We start from the raw sequence: 27,666 nt of genomic DNA, 5'->3' as shown, positions 1-27,666 counted from the left end.
GGGCTAATCTTAATAGACCTACTGCAGTGAACTTAGAATTAGACCCCTGACTAAAATTTTCCTTTGCCTTCCAATTTAAAGTAATCAACAACCTCTAGGTTTTCTTCTTGTTATCTACTATTAAGAGCTAAAAGAACCCTTAACAGGCTTCAGGCAGGGAAAAAAAAGAGCGGTTTTCTCTTATTTATCTTGGAACAATGAACCTTGCTGCAGGAACGAGAGAAAGATACATCTGAAAGGAAGGAGAATTGCTGAAGATAAACTCCAGTACTACGAGCTGCACAAGATCAATATTGCCCATTTCAGAATGTAAATCATTCTATAATCTTCACATCATGAAGAAAACATAATAATAATACATACTTTGGAAAAGTTGGGCATGATGCATATTAAGTAACTTGAAATCTTTAAAGGAATGAGAATTATAATCACAAGTACTTTATGTAGTTTTTAACATTTTGATGACTTTTTCATGATTATATTTTACTTTCACATCTACATTTTCAGAATTATACTTTCCCTATATGCACTATCAAATAAGAAGTAGATATTATTCTAGATATTACATAGTCAGATTTTTACATTTTTGAGGTTGAACCAAAGGAAATTACCATTTTTGAGGTCAGAAATGGTTCATTTGCCCCTGAGCAATTTTTTTTGCTCAACTTATTTGGATTTGAATATTGAATCACTATCATATACTCACAATGCGGTTATTCTTTTATTCTAACTTTGCTGCTAATTCTAGAAATAAAATAACACATTTTTTCACATTTCTGTAAGCGCTAAAATGTATGTAATCACACAGTTTCGATGTCATTGTGAAAAAGTAGAATTTATGTTATGTTGTCTACTCTTTTCCTTTTCAAGATATTTAGCAGAGCTGATCTATTGAAATGGTCAACTTCTAAAATCGCCAGATTTTTTTTCTAAAGATTTTATTTATTTATTCATGAGAGACACAGAGAGAGACAGGCAGAGACATAGGCAGGGGGAGAAGCAGGCTCCATGCAGGGAGCCTGACGTCAGACTTGATCCCAGGTCTCCAGGATCACACCCTGGGCTGAAGATGGCACTAAACCGCTGAGCCACCAGGGCTGCCCTTAAATCACCAGATTTTATCTCAACATATGAACCATAGAGTCTCAGCCAAAATCTACCTTTGAATATGAAACCTGGTGCTGAAAATTTGCTATGATCTATAATCCAAAATGGACAGTGGTTTTAGGCTTTGATTTGTTAGTTTGCTGGATTTAAACACACACACACACACACACACACACACACACACACACACCAGTTTTTCTAACCAGATTCTAGCTGAACTAATTTATAAAACAAACAAAGATAAATACTCACGAGTTATACCCAAGCTTATCTATGTAAAAAAGACAGGATAACTTTCTTTATCAGGAAAAGAACAGTAGTAGGTATAAAACTACCTTATACAAGGCAGCTTTTAAATGTATTTTTCAAGTATAAATTTTATGTATCACATTATGTTCCTAAAAATGAGCTTCACTGAAAAGACATTTAAACCCCTGTATTCATAGGCCATATTATCAGGAATTAGATCAGGAAGGGCAAGAAAAATATTCTTATTCTACATTATATTCTTATTCTCCATATGATCCATTGTCCTATTAAAATCTTTAATTTTATAAAATAAGTAACATTACACAAACTTGAGCTTACTACAAAAGGCAGAATAACATAGTGATAAAGGCATCACCGGTGTTTGCCTAATAGGAAAGATATGGCCAAGCAAAAAAAAAAAAAAAAAATCATATGACTTCCTGGTGAATGAGAAGTGCACATTCCCTATTTCTAGGGATTTTATTTGGAACACTCAAGAAAGTTAAGGGTCATCCAAAATGAGAGTTGGCAAAGAATAGGGCATTTTTGTCTCTGAACCCTTATACGTAGCTGGTTAATTCATCCATCATTTATGGCACAGAACAAAAACAAAAAAAAAAATCAGCTGAAGGCAAATATTTCTATCTCATTATACTTTACTTGCCTTCTTGTTTTCTATTCATATTCTCCTGTCTCTTTGAGCCCTATTTTAAACTCTTATTTCTCAGGATCACCCAAATCCACCCTCACCTCCTCATTTAGGAGACTTATGTTATGTGAAATGCTTATTAGCTAGAAATTCAATATACAAGCACAAAGAATTATAATCATTTTGGGATGAGATGAGAGACTAGATATGATAAACTGCTGAATACGACTATATATATATATACCATAAATCCTCACAATAAACCTGTGAGACAGTATTTTAATAAATAAGGAAGTTACAGCTCAGGAAAGTTATTTTCATGATGTACATCAAATCTGTCACCATATTCTCTATGTTTCAGTTTTAGCATTTATTTAGAACCAGAACACTTCTCCATCATCACCACCCTTGTTAAATCCACCACTGTTGCTCAGCGGAAATACTTCAGTGTTCTGCTGCTTTTGCCCCGGTCTTACATGGTGTCTTAGAATCATAGCAGGATAATATACAATATTTTCAGATATGTCACAACTCACTTATTATAGTCTTCAAGGCTCTAAATGATTCTTATTTCTACTCTATTTTCCACCACTCCATCCTTAGATCATTCTGATCCACTGGTCTTTTTCTATTTTCTCAAACAAGCCTCCTCAAAGCTTGGTCCGGACAAGTACTTTTCCCTCTGCATGGGAAGTATTTTCCTCAGATATCCATACAACATAATACTTCATTTCTTACAGGACTCTGAGCAAAGGTGACCAGGCCAATCAGGCCCTGACTAAGTCTCCTATACACAACAGAAATCCCACTCCCATTCTCTGGCTTTCTGTATCTCTTTTACCATTTTTTTCCTCATTAGGATTTATTATTAGTTGTATATTATATATACTTATTTATTTACTGTATGTCCTTCTGACTAGAGTAAACATCATGAGGGGTAAGACTATGTCATTCACTGCTATGTCTAATTAATGCATGCATATAGTTGGTAAATGATAACTAGCTGTTGAAATAATCCATGATCCATTCCTTACCAGGTGTTCAGTCTAAGGTAGTCATGGTAATATTATTTCCTAGGAAAGTCTGTTTAAGGAGTGGTTTTTTGACAGCAATATAGCCAATGCCACACAAAAGGAGGTTGCCGGGGGAGTCTGAAATTTCTCCTGTTCCTTGGATAGCAAGACTTCAGAAAGACTATCCCCTTCTGCCTTTGCTTTTTCTCTGTAGAAAGTGATGTCTGGAACTGCAGTGGCCATCATGTTCTAGGCTTTTACATGCCATAAACACCATGAATGTCAGAGAGGAGAGGAAGAAGGACCTAAAAAAACCTTGATGTCATTTTTGAGCCCCCGAATCAATCATCTTGTAGAATACTCTATCTTGGGGCTTTCTGAAACCAAAGATAGCACATTTCCTTACTGCTTAAACTTGAGTTAGAGCTCTCTCATTTGTGACCAAAGCATAAAAGTTGGAATTCAGCCCCTGAATCAGAGGTTGCCATACCATATGACTCATCTTTGCCAATGAGACATTATAATTGTGACCAGGAATTTACAAAGCAGTGGGAAATGGGGGTTTTCATGCTTGCTACTTTTGGAATCCTCTGACAGTACGCAAACAAATCCAAACTAACCTACTCAATGATGAGAGACACTGGATGATGTGAAATGTAAAGTTACTACCACTGAATCAGCTGACAGCCAACAGTCAAACATGTAAGTAGAGCCACTATTAGATGATTGCCAATGCATGAATGAATGAAGCCCAGCAGATACGCTGCTTAACTGAACTAAAACCAAATGGCCCCCCAAATTATGAGCTAAGCAAGTAGGTATTACTTACACCACTAAATATTGGGTAGGTTATAGCACACCAAATCTAAAAGAAACAGCATTTTGACTGATATATAGTGACAAAGTAGAATTTGTTTGCTTATACAGCTATCCTTTGCACCTTTGCAATTAAGAGTATTCAACACTTTCATGTCCTAGACTTAGGGGTCTAGACAAAGGTGAAGTTAAAAATGGGTTACATGGGGGTAATAAAAAAGATTGAAGGAAGCATCTTCTTGTTGGTGATATGTAGACTAGGTTTTAATGCCACAGTGAGGTAATTTTGTCATAAATGCCACAAATAACAATATGATGAAAATTCAGAAATAACATAAGAATTTAGCTCTATTCCCAAATTGTATTTCTAAGGCACCTTTCTTCTTTAGAGACAATCGTTATGTCACATCAATCCCAATAGGTTCTGGTCCACTGCTTTCCATTTGCACTGGTACATAAAGAGTAGTTCTTACAGATGATATAGTATCCTCTAAAAGAGTCTGCATATCTGCTAAGCATTTTGCCTTTTGGTAACATGCTGATGTGTAACATAATTATAAAAATAAATCTTGGATATTTGGAATAATGGCTAGAGTTATTCAGTATGCTGGTCTTGTTTCTTCAGAGTTGGCTAATGTGCATAGACAAAGGTAAGCCATAGCCTGATTTGCTATAGGCAGCCTGGTATTCCTATTTGACTAAACATTTTTTTACTTCATTTTCTAATATTTTTGTTCAGATTAAATCTGTTTTTAAGGTTTTGCCTTAGATGGAAAACAAACAACCCCCCCAAAACAACTCTTTTTTTTAAATTTTCGACCTCAGGATGTTATATAGAATATATATGGCTTGAGTCAGAACCTATCAATAGCCAAGATCCTTAGATGTTCATTTGGGGGAAATCTGGATATTTTAAATTAAACATCACAAATTCTGGACTTTCTAGTAATAATTACGTCACAGCAATACATTCTTTAGGATCAGTGAAAAATATGTGAGTAAAGGAACAAATTTATATACATGCTTGGAGTGGACAGAAATATTATCAATATAGCAAACATGGGATCATTGACTCAGTTTTATTTCTTGATATTTTTATAGTTTCTTCTGTAATTTTCAGTAAATTATTTTCATTCCTTCAGTGAGTCAATAATCTCATCCATAAAATGGGAAAAACAACAGGTGCAAGTAGATTCCTCAACCCAGTGCTGTGGGTGAGGGCTAGGGAGTGAATATGCTTCAACAAAGAGAAGAAACTCCTACTTCAAGCCACTACTCTTGCACTTTTGGCAGAGACAGAAGAATAAAGAAATCAGTCATTCAAGCAGTATATTCCCTCTGTGAAATAATTCTAACTTGAAAAGTAAATTGTGGGGGGGGAAGTTATTTTGGTGCTGAGAATAAGAGATGAACAAAGACTTATACACACACCCACAGATAGCCATAAAAATAGCCCACAAGCATCTCTCCAAACTTGTTCTTAATTTCAATGACTAAAAACAATGTGCAATTTGTGAAATAAGAAATGGAACAACGTGACCACATGAAAAAGGAATTAGACAGCCTATTAAAAATATAACAGTATGATGACACAAAAAATAGCCATTATTAGAAAGAAGTCATATTAATATTGCATTAAAATATAAACAGGAAAACAATCTTGAAATAAAGGAAGCTGAAATTTACAAAACAAAAGACCCTCTATTTCTAGGTTCTGTTATAAAGGAGTGAAGGGAGGAAGTTAACTACAAAATTAAAATGTTGTGGTGAACTTATTGGACTGTATTAAACAAAGAATCCTGCAATATCCTGGACAGTGAACCAAAGCATCAAATAAAATAATACAAACACACATCAAACAATGCAAAGCAAAGCAAAACAAAACCTGTGTCTACTACCAAATTTCCATTCTAATATCTTATGTGCCAGAAGATAGCAGGGGACAGCTACAAAAATTTTATTATAAATATAATTTTAGAATTCACCAATCATTTTTTGTGTCTTAGAATAATCTAAAGTATTTGCAAATATCCAATACTAAGACTTAGGTGTATGTGCCAATAGTCATACCTACCCACCAGCATTCTTCTCTATACATAGTTCTTTGATTCATTGCTTTATGTTATATATTATTTTCTCTCTCTCTCCCACTCCACTCCTAGTTCATTTGTTTTGCTTAAAATAAAACTAGTATTTTCTTCTTTTTTTTTTTTTTTAGATTTTTTACTTATTTATTTGACAGGGAGAGAGAGAGAGAGAGAGAGAGGGAGAACAGTAGGGAAAGTAACAAAAGGGAGAGGAAGAAGCTGGATCTCCACCAAGCAGGGAGCCCAATTCAAGGCTTGATCCCAGGACTCTGGGATCATGACCTGAGCCAAAGGCAGATGCTTAACCGATTGAGCCACCCAGGTGCCCCTATAGTTATAACTAGTATTTTCTAAGTTCTTTTTTCTCCTAATAAGTTGCTAAATACAACCATTAAAAATTAATACTGTGTTTTTTAAGTTCACAAACTGTCTTTCATACTATCACAAGTGACAGTTTTTACTAAATGTTTTTATAACTATGTAATATAAACTTAATTTCTGTAACTTCCTCATCACTTCAAGACTTGACATCTAAACCAGTTCTCTGCTTATTTTATGCTTGTGTTATGACCTATACTCAACTTCTTGGTCTCAACCTAGTGTGTTACTCACAGAAGCCTCAGGGTTACAACACGACTTCTGTGGGTCCTAGGACTTCTGTGGTTCCTTCTTCCATAAGAAAAAAGAGAGAGGGAGAAGGAGAGAGTACAGTACAGACTTGATTATTTTTTCTTCTGATTTTAAAGAAATTAGAACATTTTTTTCTCGGTCCTCAAACTACAATGGGCCTTAGGTACTGTGTGTTTGCCATGCTTAATGGATGAATCAGTTTTGAATGAACTATATTAATGAGACAATAGCAAAAGAAATCCCAAATTATTAGGAATTTAAAACAAAACTGTACTTCTTGCTGATTTACACATCTACGTGCAGTGGGCTAGGTCTGTGATATGTAATGTTCTCACTATGAGACTTAGGCTAGGGGGCTGCCACTATATAAAATACTTCTTGTCAGTGTGGCAGAGAAAGAGCAAGAAGATCAAAAGTGCATGTTGACCTCAAACTTTGGATAGGAAGCAGGTTGAGGACTCTACTATGGAAGTTATTTCTTTATGTTGAAACTCACCATCTTTGTGCTCTGCCCACTTCTACAATGATCTTTCATTAGTGGCACTAGAAATCAATAACTTGGTATAGCTCAGAGGTAATCTCAATGAATTTCATCATCATTCTCTTGGATTAGATTTGAGACCTGAGTTTTCTACATCAAAAGTAGTTTAGAGGGCAGCCCTGGTGGCTTGGTGGTTTAGCGCCGCCTGCAGCCCAGGGCGTGGTCCTGGAGACCCTGGATCAAGTCCCACTCTGGCTCCCTGCATGGTGCCTGCTTCTCCTTTTTCCTGTGTCTCTGCCTCTCTCTCTCTGTGTCTCTATGAATAAATAAATAAAACATTTTTTGAAAGAATCTTAAAAAAAAGTAGTTTAGATTATTTTAAAAAATATTTATTTATTTATTTATTTATTTATTTATTTGGGAGAAAGAAAGAGCACAAGCAATGGGAAGAGCAGACAGAGAGGGCCAAGGAAACTCCAGGCTTTTTTTTTTTTTTTTTTTTCAGAACTGGGATTTTATTCAACTGGAGATTCTATTAACAATTAGGTCAGACGGGGTCATCAGGGAGAGGTTTTTGAGGCTGGGGTGGGAGGGAGCCAGCTTTGGCTCTGGCCACTGTGAACCAGGATGTCCTTGTATTCATTGCCCTCGTCCCTGCTGTCACTGTCACTACTGCTGCTGCTGCTGCTGCAGGGGCCAGGCCTGTCATCCTCAACCTCAGGCTCAGGGGCTCCATGTGCACGGAGAAGGTGGATGAGGATGGGGTTGGGCCGCAGTGTGGCACTGCCCAGGGGGGTGCGGCCACCCTACATGCGGGCAGCGGGGTCGGCACCGGCCCTCAGGAGAAGCTCCAGTACATCAACTGCTTGGGCCTCCACTGCCAAGGCAGGGAGCTCTGGCCACACGTGGGCTCCGTTTGTTGAGGTCCACTCCAGCCTCCCGGAGCAGCCGCACCATCTCTGCCTCCTTGTGGATGATGGCCACGTGAAGTGGAGCCTGATGTGGGACTCGACCCAAGACCCTGGAGATCATGACCTGAGCAGAATCAAGAGTCGACTAGTTTAAACTACTTGCCACTTGTTCATTTGAGGCTGGAGATAACCAGGAATTCGAATTCCAAACATCATAACATCATTGCCAACCATTTTTGTAACTAAGAAATATTCCTTAATTTCCAACAACTCAAACTTTGTATCTTTTTTTTAAGCAGTGGTAATTTTTTATGCATAGCATTTTTTCCTTCCTTAATTTTCTTTTCTCACCTATTTACATACATTAACTTTTCTTATTTTTGTAGTTATCCACATGTATTTTTCTGCTTCTCTAAGGTTTTTTTTTCATCTTAATCTAACTTCACAATAATGTGTAATGAAACAAATGTTATGCTGTATTGTGATTTGTTATTTTCTTGTTTATCTCTTACTAAACTGTGAGGGGTTATAATTTATTAATTTATATTCTTTGCTTCTATTACAACATTAGAATACACTAAGTTTTGAATTAAATTTGAACAAGACATCCAGAGATCATCTTTTATTTAAGAGGCTAATTTTGTATCTGTGTATCCTGTGGCAAGTCACATTAAATTGGGGTGATATACTTTTCAGTTTACAATGAAAATAAATGAATACCTTGCCTCTAGTCCTTGCTAGCTCTAAGACTTATAAAATTCATACTCTCTTACCTTTCCAAACTCATCTTATGCTCCTGACTCCTACTTCAACCTGTGTGCTATGATGTAATGCAGTTTAATGCTCTGAGAACATTCCATGGTTTTAATAAGTGGTTGTGCCTTTAATACAACTGGTTATTCTGCCCGGGTTAGCTTTCCTCTCTTGTCTTTTTTTGTTTTTAAGATTTTATTTATTTATTCATGAGAGACAGAGAGAGAGAGGCAGGAACATAGGAAGAGGGAGAAGTAGGCTCTTCAGAGGGATCCCGATGTAGGACTTGATCCCAAGACCTGGATCACACCCTGAGCCAAAGACAGACGCTCAATCGCTGAGCCACCCAGGTGTCCCCTTCTTTTGCCTTCTTGATAAAGTCAATCACCATTTCAAATACTAATTCAGTATGAGGACTTTTCAGCAGAGTTCTCCATGTTCTTATATAACTTTATTCATGCCTCTACTATAGAATTTAATATACTAAATTGCTGTTAATTTATATGAAAAATAATTCTGAATACCTGGGAATATTCCTCTTTCTAAAGTACTCTGTATCTGATATGAGCACATCAAACCCAAAGAAGAGAGTATCAAGGGTCACCAATTGATGAAAGGGTATAGACATCAATGAGCTTAGAGTAAAGAATAAAATATCAGCTTTTTGAATTTGGGATCAATAACACCCTCCAAGCCACATCTAATAACTACCTATCAAAGGTAATCCTTATCCTTCCTCCTAAAACTATGTTAGTTTTGCCTCTTCTTGAACTTTATAAAAATGGAATCATATAGAGTTAGTTGCACAATGTCTAAAACAAATGATCTTCAATATTTCATTTTTCATAATTATTTATTACTGTTCTGTAGTATTCTACGATCTGTAGTATTCTACGATCTGTAGATTCTACTACAATATAGTACTATGTATCTATAATTGATAGGTTCTCAGGTCATTCTCAGATTGGGGAAATTAGAAATACTAGTTCTAAATAAGCCTTGTGGTAAACATACATACACATTGTATCACATGAAAGTGCTAGTCATGGTACACAATCACAGAACTGCCATGCATACAACAGCAATACTGAAGACCTAGGTAGCTAATATGGCTTATTTAAAAAAAAAATGACAAGAATACATTTTTCCTCAGTGGTTGATTATACATAGTCATAGATATTTATTTTTATCTTCTTTTTTTCAATTAAGTTTTTTGGTTTTTTGTTTTGTTTTGTTTATTTTTAAAGTGGGCTCCACACCCAGAATGGAGCCCAGTATTGGACTTGAATTTATGACCTTAATATCAAGGCTTGAGCCAAGATCAGAGAGTTGGACACTTAACTGAGCCATCCAGGTGCCCCCTTTTAACTAAGTTTTAAATTTAAATTACAATATAGTTAACATATAGTTTCTGGTGTGCAATATAGTGATTTACCAATTCTATACATTACTCAGTGCTCATCGTGATAGGTATATTCTTAATCTTTTTCACCTATTTCACCTATCCTCCATCTTACCTTCCCTCTGGTAACCTTCAGTTTGTTCTCTATAGTTAAGAGTCAGCTTTTTGCTTTTCTTTTTTTCTTTGTTCATATTTTCTGTCTTAAATTCCACATGAGTGAAATCATACGGCATTTATCTTTCACTGACTGGCTTACTTCATTAAGCATTATACTTTCTAGATCCATCTATGTTATTGCAAATGGCAAGATATAATTCATCTTTATAACTGGATAATATTCCAGTGTGTGTGTGTGTGTGTGTGTGTGTGTGTGTAATCTATTACTTATCCTTTCATCTATCCATGGGCAATTGGGCTGCTTCTATAATCTGGCTATTGTAAATAATGCTGCAAAAAGCATATGAGTTCATATTATCTTTCCACTTAGTGTTTTCATATTCTTTGGGTAAATACCCAGTGGTGGAATCACTGGATCATATGGTAATTCTATTTTTAACTTTCATGAGGAACCTCCATGCTGTTTTCCACAGAGGCTGTACCAGTACACATTCCTGCCAACAGTGCATGAGGGTTCCTTTTTCTACACATCCTAACACTTATTTCTTGTGTTTTTGATTTTAGCCATTCTGACAGGTGTGAAGCAATATCTCATTGTGGTTTTGATTTGCATTTCCCTGATGATAAATGATGTTGGCATTTTTTCATGTGTCTGTTGGACATTTGTATGTCTTTTTTTGAAGAAATGTCTGTTAATGTCTTCCATCCATTTTTAATTAGATTGTTTGGTTTTTGGGTGTTGAGTTGTATAAGTTCTTTATATATTTGGATACTAATCCTTTATCAGATATGTCATTTGTGGGACGCCTGGGTGGCTCAGCGGTTGAGTGTCTGCCTCCAGCTCAGGGTGTGATCCCGGGACCTGGGACTGAGTTCCACATCTGGCTCCTTGCAGGAAGCCTGCTTCTGCCTCCACCTGTGTCTCTGCCAGTCTCTCTCTCTCTCACTCTCTCTCTGTGTCTCTCATGAATAAATAAAATCTCTTTTAAAAATATGTCATTTGCAAATATCTATGTTGTCTTTTAGTTTTGATAATTATTTACTTCACTGTCCAGAAGCTTTATATTTTGATGTAGTCCTAGTAATTTAATTTAGATTTAGTTTCCCTTGCCTCAAGACATATATCCAGAAGGATGTTGCAATGGCTGATGTCAAAGAGGTTGCTTCCTGTGTTCTCCTCTGGGATTTTTATGGTTTCAGGTCTCTCACATTTAGATCTTTAATCCATTTTCAGTTTATTTTTGTGTATGGTGTAAGAAAGTGGTCCAATTTTATTATTTTGCATGTAGCTGTCTAGTTTTCCCAACACTATTTGTTGAAGAGACTGTCTTCTTTCCCATTTGAGTGGGATACTTTTATGATAAACATGATATTAATTGCCTTGCTGTGTTGTATGAGAGAAGCAGGTGTTCTCTCCACTGCATCTTGTTAAGATTTCTTTTAATAGTAATTAGTAGTGTTCAGTTTCCAAAACCAAATGCTGAAATTCTATTCATGACCACTCAGGTTAAAAAAGCCAATCTAAAACTCAAAATTTGGAATCAAAAGGCACCAAATGGGATGATTAACAAGTAGATATTTAAAAAATATATAGATAGGAAGGATGCTGGGATGATACTGTAAAATAGTTGATGTTAAATTAAACAAATACCACTATTTAGTTTGAGTAAGAAAATATTAAAGAAAACCTTACCTTATCAGATTAATTTGATAGCTACATGCAGGATAAATTATAAGGAAGAGCTAAAGGCAGTTAGAAAACTTCTAAACCATTTAAAACATGTTTCTAAGGTTTTATTTATTTATTCATGAAAGACACAGAGAGAGGCAGAGACATAGGCAGAGAGAGAAGCAGGCTCCCTGCAGGGAGCCTGATGTGGGACTCGATCCCAGGACCCTGGGATCACCACTCAAGCAAATGGCAGATGTTCAACCACTGAGCCACTCAGGTGCCCCTAAACCATTTAAAATTAGTGGTTACTCAGAGCAGAAGAGAATGGAAACAGTGTGTCTGTATGACTTTGTGTATTGTGAGTAAATAAAGCTAATGGATGCAACAATGTGAAGGAAGAATTCACAAGTCATTACAACAGAGTACAGGTTGCAATGGAGAAGAACACAACAAAAATTATATTTGATACTGGGTAATGGCAAAGCACATAAATCAGACGTTCAGGAGGTGTTCCATTTCACAGGGAGAGTGAACTGGTTTTAGATGCACTGAATTTCATCTGTTCTTGACATCTCGAAATGAAATTAACAACCAAAGGAGAATTGTGGCCCTTCATATGCAGACTGAGATAGCAACAGGAATAAGTAATGAGAATAATGGAGACTCTCAAGACACCCTATTTAATTTTAAATAAAATTTAAAATGATTGAAAAATAATTTCACAGATGTTCAAAGTGTGTTCTTCCCTTGAGACTGATTTGTAGACTCACTGGCTTAATCACATTACATGTTGAGCTAGTTAATATATAAACAGCATTCCAGCAAGAATTCAAAGCTTTCTTGCTTAAACTCCTAGCAAATAATTGCCAGAATGCAATTATAGTTTATACTATTGAACTTTGAAAACTGAAGCCAGAAATGTGTAAATGTGTTTAGTTTAAATTTACCCATAGGATGTCAGTACTAGGCAGATGATTTAATTCTTTCTAAACTAGCTTAATATTACTTTCACTTTTCTATATCCTATATTTATGTCTAAGGCTAATTTTATCCTAACCAAAATAATGACTACAGTGACAGATTACTTTTCTTAAGCATGAATTTTAAATTATTAAATTCTTCAGTATTAATATCTTAAAATTTTACATCTGAACTTTAAAAAAAAAAGATTTGTTTATTTTAGAGACAGAGCACACATAAGTGGGATGGGTAGTGGGGAAGGGAGAATCTCAAGTGGACACCGTACTGAGCACAGAGCCTGATGCGGGGCTTCATCTCATAGCCCTGAGATCAGGACCTGAGCCAAAACGAAGAGTCAGATACTCAACCGACTGTATCACCCAAGCACCCCAAATTTTTATATGTTAATTTTGTATTTAGCCAAAAAGAGGAATATGAATTTGACTAAAAACAAGTAAAACATTAACTACATCTCAAAACATTCCATTCATATGCAACTGCAGTAGGCTTTAAAGATTTCCAAAAGATATTAATCCAATTTTTATATTTATATTAACAAAAAGTATATCACAGAAATATAAAAAAATATTACTATACACAAAAGATCTAAATTAATGTTATATTTCAAAATTTTCGATGAATACTTATTTATTTATTTATAAAAAGATTTTATTTATTTATTCATGAGAGACACAGAGAAAAAGAGAGAGGCAGAGACATAAGCAGAGGGAGAAGCAGTCTCCATGCAGGGAGCCTGATGTGGGACTCGATTCCGGGACTCCAGGACCATGCCCTGGGCCGAAGGCAGGCGCTAAACTGCTGAGCCATCCAGGGAGTCCCTCTGATGAACACTTAAAGGAACAGAATGGAATTCTAATTATTAAAGTACAAACTAAAAAAGATAGTACAAAATGAACTTAATATAAACATATAGGAAATATATTTAAATTAAATAATTTTTTTGAAAAAGGATATGTATAAATATTAAAATGAAGGGGTTATGAGACAATATTTCAGAAAAAGATATCACTCTACTCTAAATTAGCATTACAAAATCGCTAATTAAATACTTCATCTTATTTTATTTATTACTGTTACATTTACATAATTATGAAATGTAAAATCATCTGGGCTTTCTCTTTTTGTTTCAATAATCAACAAATATTTATTGAATATCATGAACTTAGTCAATGACAGGTGATCTTGGATACAAAAATGATAAACACTCAATGTTTATAATTTAGTCCATAGAAAGATGTAAGAGAAAATTAAGAATGAAATATACTTTTCTGTTTTTTCTATATTGTACCTAACTTAATGTCTTTTAAGAAAGAGGTTTAGGTTAGATAAAAAGATGTAAAAAGTGAAAGTATAACTATTCCTGCATTGTACTAAAAGGTTGTATTAGTTTTCTAAGCCATATAACAAAAAAACACAAATTTAGTGGCTTAACACAATATACATTTGTCATCTCATTTTCCTTGGGTCACAAATCCAGGAACAGCTTAACTGGTACCTCTGCTCAGTTTCACAAGACTGACATCAAGATATTATCTGGACTGGATTATCATCTAGAGTTTGGGGTACTTTTCTTCATGCTTTAGCAGAAATCAGTTCTTTTTGGTGACAAGACTGAGGTCTTCAGCTCCCACAGTTGCCCCTGCCGAGGTAGTTCACCACAGTGATATTTGCTTCTTTAAGGCTGGCAGGAGAGCATTTTTCCAGCTTTGACTATTCTTTCAGATAATTCCTGGACCCCATCTTCCCAAAATATCCCTTTTGAATATCTAAAAATCAACTCAGTGGGACTTTATTTACAGCAGTTTCCCCTCATCTGTGGTCTTGCTTTCCAAAGTATCAGGTATCTATCTGGAAGCAGATGATCCCTTTCTGATTAATCATGAGAAAGTCATTGTATCCTAATGCAACATCATAATGCCTGCATCATTCACCTCATTTCATCTCATCATGTAAGTATTTTATCATCTCACATCACCATGAGAAGAAAGGTGAGTACAGTACAATAAGATTTTTTGAGAGAGACCACCTTCACATAACTTTTATAACTGTTCTATTTTATTAGAACAAGATTGTTATAGTTATAACTGTTCTATTTTATTAGTTATTATTAGTTGCTTACTGTGCCAATTAATAAATTAAACTTTATCACTGGCATATATGTACAGGAAAATACATAGTATATACAGGGCTGGGTATTACCTGCAGTCTCAAGCATTCACTGGGAATCTTGGAACATATCTCCGGCACATAAGGGGGGACTCAGCTACATCTGCAAAATGCTTTGACTTTTACTATGTCTTGTCATTTAGAAGAAAATCACATCTTCTGTTCACACTCGGGGGAAGGGATTACACAAAAATGTGGATAATTGAGGACAGAAAATCAGCAATTGGGACACTTGAGTAGCTCAGTGGTTGAGCGTCTGCCTTTGGCTCAGGTTGTGATCCTGGGGTCTTGGGGCCAAGTCCCACAACGGGCTCGCTACAGGGAGCCTGCTTCTTCCTCTACCCATATCTCTGCCTTTCTCTGCGTGTGTCTCATGAATAAATAAATAAAATATTATAAAAGAGAGAAAATCAACAATTTATTTTAGAATTCTCCTAACCATTATAGCAATAGGAGTAAGTGCGAAATTTAGATGTTCCAATCAGAGAACTGAAATAAACGTGTTTAAACCATGAGTTTTATATTAAATTTCATCCTGAATGATTTATAATTTCAATAATGGTGATTGTACAATGAGGATTAAGAAGAAAACCGTAAGCTATAAATATCTCAGAAACTCAAGCTATATTATGATTTTCAATTTTTAAATTGCATTATTTGAATATTATGATTTTAAAGTCCTGTTTATCACATAAGCAAAACCTAACTTACATGTTTTTGCATTTTCTAATGGGCATTATTTATAGACTCATTCACTTATTCAACAAACATCCTATCTGAAGGATGCCTGAAAATGTATCAAATTCTTAAAAGCAAATATTCCAATATAAGGAGACTAAAATCCAGCCCCTAAGGGATCCATAATCTAGTACCTATATACTATATAAACACACAATCATATTTCAGTGGAGTAAGCGCTAGTGGGTTACTCAAGTCTGGTATAAAGGGGATGGTATGGAAAAGTAAGGTCTCCTCACTTTATCTTGAAGAAACACTCTTTGGATATTGAAAATATATAAAAATTAATACATATAAAGAAACATATATGCACGTATATTCTGTAGAAGAAAGGTGAATTTACTTAATATATTATTGTAAAGTTAGGGAATAGTCCCTAAGAACACCCTCACTTCTGACAATAATTGCAAGTCTGGGAGATGTCAAGACCCCCTTCAGTTTTGATAATTCACTTGAAGGACTCACTGACTTAACGCTTCCATACCTACAGTTATAACTTCATACAGTGAAAAGATACAGATTAAAATCACACAGGACAGAGTTCAGAAAAGTTGCACATACAGAGCTTCCAGTTGTTCTCTCCCAGTAGAGTGATAGTAGTAAATTTTTTGGCAACAATAGATGAAATTTGAAGAATATTGCCAACGAGGGAAGCTTACATGATCAGGTTTTATTTCAAAAAATGATTATGATTACCACGTGGAGGATGGCAGCAAAAATCTAAGTCTAGAAGTATGAATAAAAGCCAGGGAGAACATAAGAAAGTCTGAACTAACAACAATAGTGGGGTTAGAGAAACACTGATAAACTTCAGATATGTATATTTAGTAAAGTCAATTAAAAAGAATCATAGGAGTAAAGGATGAGGAAGTAGGAGGAGGAGTCACAAATGAAGACAAGATTATGGGGCTGGCATGTTGCAGGGGTTGCAGATGATAGCACATGATGTTGATCAGCTGCAAACTATTTCTAACTCTTCTTTTCCACTTCTCATTCTAGAGTCTGAAAAGTCAAATGCTAATTTTTACACTCCATGATTCACTATATTTAGTTCTCCATCTTATGAATATGTCAGACTTGAGGGCAACATAATAAGATAAAAAAACAGTATTTTAATAGATCTATGACCTTTATTGAATAATAATTGTTTTAAATTTATGAGTTACACAGTGATGTATATATTAATAGTTCAATGAACTTACATAGAGTAGAAATAAAATATTGACCTAGTTCATTGACCTTCATAGTTTTGAGGTTATGTGATCTAAACAGCTAAAATTGCTTATAAATATTAAGAATATTACAAAGTTTTAAATGGAATGTTATGGTGGAAAAGGGAAGCTTCAACATCTTAAGAGAGAAGTATTATGAGAAAACACCCTTTGGATATTGGAAAGATATATATATATATATATTTTTTTTTTTCTAAGTGTCTTTGAATTAAAAATAACTTACATTTTTTTAGGGCTTACAATTTATAAGGCCATGGCATTGCTATGGAGTCACGTTACTTTAAGTCTTTTAATCCTTTCAATAAGAAATTAAACTGATACTATAATTATCTCCATTTTAAAGTTGAAGAAATTAATCATAGCCAACAAAGGTTAATCTTAAATTAGTTTGGGGGCAGTTCTGGTACAAAAATCTAAGTCTCTCTGACTCTAAGCCTACAGTCTTAACTTCTAGTTTGCTGCCTTCCAAACCAGCATGCATTTATTCAATAGGTAGGTTTACTAGATTTAGCAAATAAAAATACAGAACATCCAATGAAATTTGAACTTCAGATAAACAGTGAATAATGAATAATTTATAGTATAAGTATCTCCCATGCTAATACTTAGGATACACTTAATAACCTTCCCCCCAAAATTGTTTATCTAAAATACAATTCAACTGGAACTTTTATTTTTTTCTGCTAACCCTACAAAATAGACTATAATTTTATAGTCAAGGCCTAGAGATCTGATCATGAATACCTGCACCTGAAAGAGAGTTCAGAGAAACCAGTCTGTGGGAGATCACAGATCATTTCTCAGCAAGAGAAATGGCTTGGCCATTTATTGTGTCTCATAAATAAGAGAAAACTACACAAAATAATTATTTGAAGGGGGCATGTTTTGTATTCTACTAGACAATGTGCTGTGGTACAATGCATGGTGAGAGCAGTAGTGGTTCTATAGTCTTTAGTGGATTACGTGTTTTTAGTCTTGGGGATCTTCTGGTTGCCTGTCTTGAGTAATCCTATTTTGTTTAGTGCTTATTTTTTTACTTCGGTGTTCTAGTCTTTTACTTAAAGTTGCAGTATTATGTATTAATGAGTCGAGGGTCAAGTTAAATTAAAAAGCTATTTAATTCCTCAACACCATATTTTCACCATTCAGCAAATAAATGAAAAATATCAATTTTCTCCCTTATATCTTAGGTTATTATGTATGTCTAAGAATTGTGGAGGAAGGATACTGGTTAATATGCTAAATTGCTTTCTCCCTTGCTTTGTCTCTCTTGAGACTTTTTAATCTACTTTAATATATCTACACACCAACTTGCTACTCTCCCAATTAACCATTCATTACCTAATTATCTCCTCCAGCTGAGAATTCCACTTCTTTAGAATAATTTTCCCCTTGTTATCATTCTTGTAACAGTATTATTTGTACTCTTTACTAAGTGATTTCTAGTAATTTGAATTGCATTCAAATAATTCAGCTAATTTACAGCAGGCATTTTTCAGTTTTCTTAGATTTTTGTTATTGCAATTGGTATGAAACAAATATACTCCCATTGTAAAGAAGTTTTTTTTTTTTTTTTAAGTCTACATCAAATAGCCATACTGGTGTCCACACTAGCTCTCCCATTATAAAGGATAAGATAACTATTTTCAAGCAATGGAAACAAGCAGCACAAGGCTCTGGTACCCTTACAAAAGGAAACTCAAGAATCTGAGTTATTCCCACCTATGTATCTGTGGATAATTTCCCACTCAACCACAGCTCAGAACTGGGACTCTATTTAATAGAGAATGAAATCCAAAAAAAAAAAAAAAAAAACCAACAAAACAAAACAAAACAAAAAAACAAAAAACAAACAAACCGAGGAGAGAGTAATTAGTTTGAGGTAGGTTGAAGTGGGTGGAATCTGTGGGGTGAATCATAAGAGAGAGCTGCACTTTGCAAAATGGGAGTTCCATAGGTCAGGTTAAAACCCCTGCCTGTGTACAAGGGCTAAAAAATACACAAAATGAGACCCACAAGTCTTAACAAATAACAGCCTCTGCAGGGGTGAAACCAATGGAGCAGTGCTGGTTGGTCATGGGGAAGTTGTAAAAAAGCAGTGTCTGGGGATATCCTGCCCCACCATTAGAGAGAGAGCTCTCATTAACATATAGCTGAGATGCCAGAAAGGCCTCAGAGTAAGAATCACACCCTAACAAAGCTGAAACCCAAGTCTGAAGAAAATTCTTAGAGGTTATGAAATTTAAGTATTGCTGAGTCGCAGTAGGAAACACCTCTGGCTTCCCTTGGTCCACATCAACAAGGTACGAAAACAAGTCTAAATAAATTCAAAGGATCCATCAATGACTAAACTGCCAGCTTAAACAAAAAAAGTAGAAAAAGGTAACCGAATTCTGCATTTCTACAAGATAGTATCCACAATATCCAATATTTAATAAAAAACAAGAACAGAAAACAAAACAACTATTATCAATAAGAGGCAAGATGATTCAGTGGGGAAAGAATGGTCTCTTCAACAAATAATGGTGGGCAGCCCAGGTGGCTCAGCGGTTTAGTGCCGCCTTCAGCCCAGGGCCTGATCCTGGAGACCTGGGATCCAGTCCCATGTCAGGCATGGGTCATTACTTTCCATCAAAAGAAACCATGCACCCTTCAGCAGTTATTCTGTTTTCCTCCATTAATCCACTTTTATTCTCTGCAGATTTTCCTATTCTACACATTTAATACAAATAAAAGCATACAATACACGTCTTTCAGGATTAGCTTTTTTCATTCAGCATAGTCTTTTTAAGGTTCATCCATGTTGTAGTATCAATACTTCATTTGTTATACGCGTGCTTACAAAAAGGAGATATTCTTTTTTTTTAAAAAAAGGATTTTATTTATTTATTCATGAAAGAGAAAGAGAGACTCATCCCTTTTTCCATTCAGCCATCTAGGCACCCCTGTAAATCATATTTCTTTTTTTTTTTTCACAGGCAGGTGAAACTATTTTATTTAACAGTTGTCTTTAAAACCACAATGTTTTATGGTTATATGAAGACACTATGTTCTTCATATAAAAACATTAGTACAGATAACTATACTTTCTAGAAAATGATTATATAGACCCTCTCAAAGAAAAATGCACACCATTATATGGTTCAGACAAGTTCCTTGGGAAAAACACATCTGGACTGATTCCTAAAACATACCAGAAGACCACACTGCATCTTTTGGTGCAAAGTATAGATTATTGTCACCAGTAAGCGCTCCTGCATTCTTACATATTTGTTAATACACATGTAGACTGGTTTGTGACTTAATGCTCCATTGGTTCATCAGCCTTTTCTGCAGGTTCATCAGCAGGTTGAGTAGGCTGTGACTTTCTCTGTGGTCTTTCTTCAAGACCTTCCAGGAACGGAGATACATCATCATCATCATAAATCATAAACTCCAAGTCTTTACCAACAATTCCAATGGAAACATTCTTTGTAGTTAGGTCCTGTTCTGCAGGAAGTGCCTCTCGTAAGGCACACAGACCATGTTTAACCAATTCGTTCAAATTGCACTCCATAAACCCAGACATATGTCTCTCCAAGTAAGTACGAGCTGATTGAGAACGGGCTCCAATGGACATGGCTCTACAGTCAAAATAGTTGGCAGATGGACAGGTTTGGAAAATGTGAGGGCCCATATCATCATAACCAGCAATAAGCAGTCCAACACCATATGGTCTCTGGCCATACTGTTGTGTTGGTGTCTGGGTCTTGCTTCCAATTAGAGATACAAGACGAGACACAGGAAGAAGTCTGTCAAATACAAATCTGGAATCCAAACACTCCTGGCGCATAAAATTACATAACAGTCTAGCATCAGCAGTAAGCCTGGCAATTGAGATACCAATATGGTTATCAACACGGGAGAATTTTCTTCTGATGAGCTGCAAGCTCTGACTGTGCTGTCTTCAATGCACCCAACACTGCATGGGTTTTTGATTTCAGACCAATTGTGGCTGAACCTTGTTTGACAGCTTCCATTGCATATGCAATTTGATGAATCCTGCCCTGAGGGCTTCAAACAGTGATGTCATTGTCATACTGGTTGGGAAACATGATTCTGGCGTGGGTCTGGCTGCGGCCTCCAGCAGAGGTGGCGGCTTCCTATAAATCATATTTCTGATAAGAAACTTGTATCCAGAATGTATAAAGAATTCTTACCACTTAATAAAAAGACAGATCACTCCTTTAAAAAATAAACAAAGGCTCCAAATAGATATTTCTCAAAATATCTCAAAAAGGCTAGCAAGAACAACAAGGATGCTCAACATCATTAGCCAGCAAATCCAAACCCAAACCACAGTGAGACACAATTTCACATCCACTAGGATTCCATGATTTAAAAAAAAAAAAAAAAAAAAAAAGATGGATAACAAGTGAAGATACGGAGAAATTGAAACCCTCATACACTGCGGGTAGAAATGTACAATAATGCTGTATCTTTGGCAAAACGTTTGGCCATTTCTCAAAAATTAAACATGGAATTATCTTGACCTCGCAATACCACTCCTAGCAATGTACCTAAGAGAAATAAAGTGAGGTTCAGAGAAACTTACACAGGAAGGCTCATAAATACAACAATTACGAATAACCTTCACAAAGCAGAAACAACCAAATGTCCATGAACGGAAAAATAAAGAAAATATCGAGAAGAAAGTATCAAGTACCTGTGGAAAGCACACCTGCTCTCAAAAAGGATGGAGGACTAGGCCTCGCGCTTGCGCATCAGGTGCCCCTGACCAGGAGCGAGATCTCGCGGGATCTCAGGCAAGTGTCGAGTTACCCACAAGGCTGTGCCTCGGGACCGGAAGCACCGCTGGGACCTGGAGTTTTGAGACCCGGCGCCAGGCCCTGCCCTGACCGCGTGAGGTGGGCGAGGTGTGATGGCCGGGATGGTGTGAAGAGACGGTCAGAAGTCCGAGGAAAAGAGGTCCGCTCTGTCATGGAGTTCGTGGGGGCGCTGAGGGTGCATTTTGCAATTAGTTCTGCCCCGAAACTGCCTGCAGCCCGGCCCCTCCCTCGCCGTGCAGCGCGGCCCCTGTCATCTTAGGGTTTTGCCGCCGTCTCTCCTTCTGCTGGCCTCGCGTATCTCCGCGCCGCCTGGCTCACTCGGGATGTCTGCCGAAAAGCCGGCGCAGCAGGCTGGTCTCCAAGGTAAATTCCCCCAACCTTAGCGCGGGACCGCCGCGCGGGTGCCTGGTTTCCAGTTTATCCTTGCCCACCACCTACCTGGCTGGCGAACCCTTCCGAATGCCACCCCTTTTGTGAAGCCCGGCCCTAAAACACTACGACGTACCCCTCTCTGAGCCCACACGCCCATCCGCCTTTATATACAGCCTTTTTCCTTTTGAACTTTCTTTTGCGACCTCAGCCTAGTCCACTGTTTGGAATTTAAAGCAACTAGTAAATGTGAATTTACTGATGAAAGACTATAAAATTATAGATTGGTTAAAAGCCATAATGCTGAGCATAGTGCCAGGCACGTGATGGGTGTATTAAACAACAAATTGTTTTTTAATTTAAAACAATTAAATTTAACAATTAAAAAAAAACAATTTAAAAATACATAAATGGAAAAAGGGAGGAGTCATCTAGTGCAGCTTGTGGTTTACAGGTGAAGATAGGGGAACCCCACAGGGTGTGAACGGCCGCAAGTTTTCCAAATGTCACCTGAAGTTTTTAGTGGCCCACGGTATGAAATGCTGTTTTTCATGGAGCTAAGTTTAAAAAATTTTTAGGAACCCCTTATTGTGGATTATGCTCTAATTTTTTTTTATTGTGTGAAAATGTCTTTATAAAATTAAGATGTATATAATAGGGGCGTGGGGGTGTATTTAAGAACTCCATTTGGCAAAATAAAGAATATCTCCTTTTGTAAGCACCCCTATAACAAATGAAGTCTTGATACTACAACATGGATGAACCTTAAGAATACTAGGCTGAATGAAAAAAGCTAGTCATAAAAGGCGTGTATTGTATGGTTCTATTTGTATTAAATGTATAGAATAGGAAAATCTGCAGAGAATAAAAGTGGATTAATGGAGGAAAACAGAATAACTGCTGAAAGGTGCATGGTTTCTTTTGATGACAAGTGATGAAAATATTCTTAAATTGATCTTGGTGATGGCATAACTCTGTAAGTGTACTAAAAACTAAAAACAGTTGTCCTGTTCACTTTTAATAAATGGTTTAATTATATTGTATATTAAATTCAACTCAGTAAAGCTATTACCCTCCCATCAATGATATTACAAAGAAGCAAAAGAATCCATGTAATCCCTAGACAGGGAAAAGCAGTTATTAAACAACAATCTGAAACGGTACAGAGATTAGACTACACATTTAAAGCATCCATATTAAGTAACTTAATTAAACGAAAAAAATGTCTAAATTAATTATAGTGCTAATCTCATCAGATAGAAACAATAATATTCAATAGAAAATAAATTCTGGAATTAACTAAAATTATAGAAGAAAGAGCCAGTAGATTGAGGACAATTATCAATTATCAATTTGAAGAACACAAGGGTAATGAAGAAAAATGAACAGTTTTAGAGACCTGAGTAGGAAAATACCACAAAACCTCAGGACAGAGAAAACATTTTGGAAAAAAAAGTTAAAACTTTAAAATTGTATGAAAATTACATTTGTGTTACAGCAGCTGAGCAAGCCACAAGAGGCATAAATATAATCACCAGGCACATTGAGGAAAGTTAGTCAAACTGTAGAAAATCAATTAAAATCTTAAAACCAACCATAAGGAAAACAAAATTTCGTTACAGGCAAACAATGGTAAGAATTATTACTGACTTTTCATCAATAACAGTAGAGCCAGAAATAACCAATGATATGTTTAACATACTGATGAATTTATAATATGTAGAGGTAAAAGATAAGACAACAATAACAAAAAGATATGAGATATTAAATAGAGTACTGTTTAAGTTGATTATATTTGCAAAGATGAAAGTGGGAATTTGAAAATAAGGCTATGACACGAGGGAGAGAATATAAATTATTTGTGTGAAGATGACTAAGAATCTTAGAGATTTAATTCTTGGACAGAGTTCTAGTATTATGCGAGGCATTGTGTAGGAAGTACAGACTACATCAGTGAACAAGATAGGCTTTGTCCTTGTTCTAAGTAGAGACAAAAGCAGAAGGCCATACATAGTGAAGAATCTTGTAAGGAAAACAATTATACTGATGTTTAATTAAATAGAGTTGACATAAGTAATATGGAATATTACAGTGTAGAATTTGATGACGATTATCTGGAGAGTTATTTTTGATAGTGATACAAAGCAAGAGGATGTTCTATAAAATTTAGCAAATTTTTCCATAATGATGTTTATATTTTGTTTTATCCCCAATTTATAGTGAGCTTCTTTGAGGCAGTGACAAACGTATTCACCTTTGGATCTGTTTGCTATACCTAGCCCTGTGTCTGACACAGCACAGAGTGCACCTTCAAAGATCATGTTGTTTTTTGGGACTCCTGGGTGACTCAGCGGTTGAGCATCTGTCTTTGGCTCAGGGCATGATCCCAGAGTTCCAGGATTGAGTCCCACAGCAGCCTCCCCGTGAGGTGCCTGCTCCTCCCTCTCTTATATCTCTGCCTTCTCTCTGTGTCTCTCATGAAGAAATAAATAAAATCTAAAAAAAAAAAAAAATCATGATGTTTTCAATAAGAGAAGTAAATTCCATAATACAGTAACTCATAGACAGGTTATGGCCTTATGTCATCTCTTAAATGATAGGGAAGTTAATATTATCTGGATGGAGAATAACGTCCAGGTATATTTTCAAGATACCCAGTTTTGAGGTGAAACCTAGAGACATCATACTTTCTATAGTCCTGGTTCTTAAATGTCCTTTCATGTTAATAACTTTAAGTATTAGGAGAAATTTGATCTCCTAGCATTCAGGAAACTTTATGGTGTTTCTTTGTGAAGAATAGATATTCTTTTTCTTATTTAGCTCAATTTTAATTATTATTATTTTTTGTAGTGACTTAGGTCAATTTTAATTATTAAGTAACAGTGAATGATATTTAATTTTTCAAAACATGAGAACTAGATGCCTGATTATTGTTTTATGTGTTTTCATTTGGCTACCTTAGTGATATATTTATAATATATAATACTATTTTTTTTTAAAGATTTTATTTATTTATTCATGAGAGACACACAGAGAGAGAGAGAGGCAGAGGCATAGGCAGAGGGAGAAGCAGGCTCCATGCAGGGAGCCCAACATGGGACTCAATCCCAGGACTCCAGGATCACACCCTGAGCCAAAGGCAGATGCTCAACCGCTGAGCCTCCCAGGTGTCCCTAAAAGTCCAACTTTTTATGTAATTATATTCTATTTTATTTTATAATGTAGTATAGAGAATAATATAAGGTATATATTACCATACTACTTTTAATTACGCATTCCTTAAATTACCATTGTTTTATAAGATTCTTTTTTCCCCATTGGTCTTTTGAAATTAGATGTTTGAAATAAAAACAATTTTCATCTCAAAGTTCTCTGTTTCAGATGATTGGCTATTTCTATAGCATAAAGTGATATCAATAAATTTTTCTGATTCCAATAACTAATTTTAACACATTTATTTTATTATGTTAACATAGTTAATTTTGGTTTTTTTTGGAACTGTCAGTAGAAAGAAAGGAATTTGTTCAAAAATTTTTAAATGTTTAAATTGAATCTATTAACACAATTAGCAAACATATGGCAAAGCAAAATGTTTACATTTCAGCAAAATTCTTTCCTCTTTTCAAATCTTAGCAATGAAATACAGTTTTTAGTTACGTAATACAAAAGTGATCGCCATACATTTGACTGAAAAGTAAATGAATGGCTGGGGGCATTGATATTATATAAAACCAAATCTTCACATCTGGATTATTTAAATTTATAACAATCAAGTTAGTGGTTTTAATTACTAATCCATAGGCAATAAACCTGTCATATATCCACTAATTTATATAATAGTATTTGTAGAGTCTTTACGATTATACTAGATAATAAAAACTCAAAAGTAAAACAATCCTTGCTCTAAAAATATTTTTACAATTTGGTCTGAAGAATATTCTTTTAAAGAAAGAAAATAATAAAATATGGTAACTGCAGCAGTAGGGTTGTGTGGTGTAAGCTCAAAATAGGTATGGTTTCCTAAATTCATATATTTATAACCATCAGTGTTGCGTAGCTTGTAATCTGAGGATGGTTGAGAGATACAGAGATGGCATCAGTATTTTGATTTGGGGCTGTCAAAAGAGTTTAGAAATATCATAAAGAATATACATCTCCAGGGATACATCAATCTGAGTGTACATCAATATGAATAAATATACATCTCCAGGGATACATCAATCTGAGTGTACATCAATATGAATCATGAAAGAAAAATAATATATTCTATCTATGATGTAATTTCTAACTAAATTGTTTTCTTTTTTGCAAATCTCAAAATTATGAAAAGAAAGCCACATCTTGGATAGGGTTTATTAGAGAAAACTCATTAGATGTTAACCTTCCTGAAGGTAGAAGCCATGCCTAAACATTCTCTGTCAGGTATCAATAAACTTTTTCCTAAAGGACTTGATAGTTAATATTTTTGACTTTGTGGGCCATATGTTGTCTATCGCAGCTATTCACTCCTGCCATTGATCAAAAGCAACTGTAGACAAATGAACAAATTGGTGTGTCTGGATTTGGCCCAGTGGCAAGCCAGATTTGATCCACTGACTAACTTTTCCACCTCTTTTGTGTATTCCCACAGCTAGCACTGTGATTGTATTGTGCATTATCACTAAAACATTAGTTTTTAAACTAATAATGAAAAATTAAAAGAAACTTAAAGAAAATAGACACTATAAATCATTGGATTTGCTTCCTGGTGTATTTTCTGGTAAAATTATGTTCTTTAAATAAAAATTAGTAGAGGGATAAAAAACAGTAAAGTAAAATTGTTTTAGAACAGCCTATCCCAAAAAGTGTCCTATGATCATTGATTCTGCAGAATGCTTAATTAGACATTTTGTCATAAAGCGGTCCATGTTAAATTCAGTTTAATGAATGTCTCATACTAAACAAAGGTTAGGGTTAGAGGTTAGAGCTTTTGTCAAAATATTCACTGTAATATGGAAGAAATTATGTACTGTGGCATCTAAGAGAGGCCTGGATTACTATAAGTGATTGCTCATACTTATTTTAATGCTACTTACAATTTCCAAAATCTTCTATATAGAAAAAACAGCAAGGATGATATGATATATATGGATAGTTTGGGGCTGCCTTATGTCAGTTACTTTACAAAGCTCATTGACTGATTTATGTACAATCATAAATAATCACTTGAAAGATGGAAAGGAAACACAGTTGTCTACAAAAGTGTGGTTACTTCTAAAATTATATGCGCACATACCAAATGTTTGATCAAGGAACAAAATACCTATTACATTACTACTTTTGTCAACAATGAGAATATTCTAACTGGTATTTGCTTTGGGTAGTAGACTATTATGCCATCTTTTTATTGGAAAATAAAATATATAAATTCTTAATAGTTCATTAAAACATAGCTTCTTTATAATATTTTTAAAAAGTGTTTAGA

The 27,666-nt window shown here is 35.3% G+C and overlaps 1 pseudogene; it reads right to left on the bottom strand.

The window, feature by feature from the left end:
* Nucleotides 1-20,289: 20,289 nt before the first annotated feature.
* On the bottom strand, nt 20,290-21,098 carry LOC112914530 (proteasome subunit alpha type-1 pseudogene; annotated as a pseudogene).
* Nucleotides 21,099-27,666: the final 6,568 nt, after the last annotated feature.

Source organism: Vulpes vulpes, chromosome 5 (genome assembly GCF_048418805.1).
Source record: "Vulpes vulpes isolate BD-2025 chromosome 5, VulVul3, whole genome shotgun sequence".
In the NCBI taxonomy this organism is placed as follows: Eukaryota; Metazoa; Chordata; class Mammalia; order Carnivora; family Canidae; genus Vulpes; species Vulpes vulpes.
This window is presented reverse-complemented; position numbering and strand designations above follow the sequence as displayed.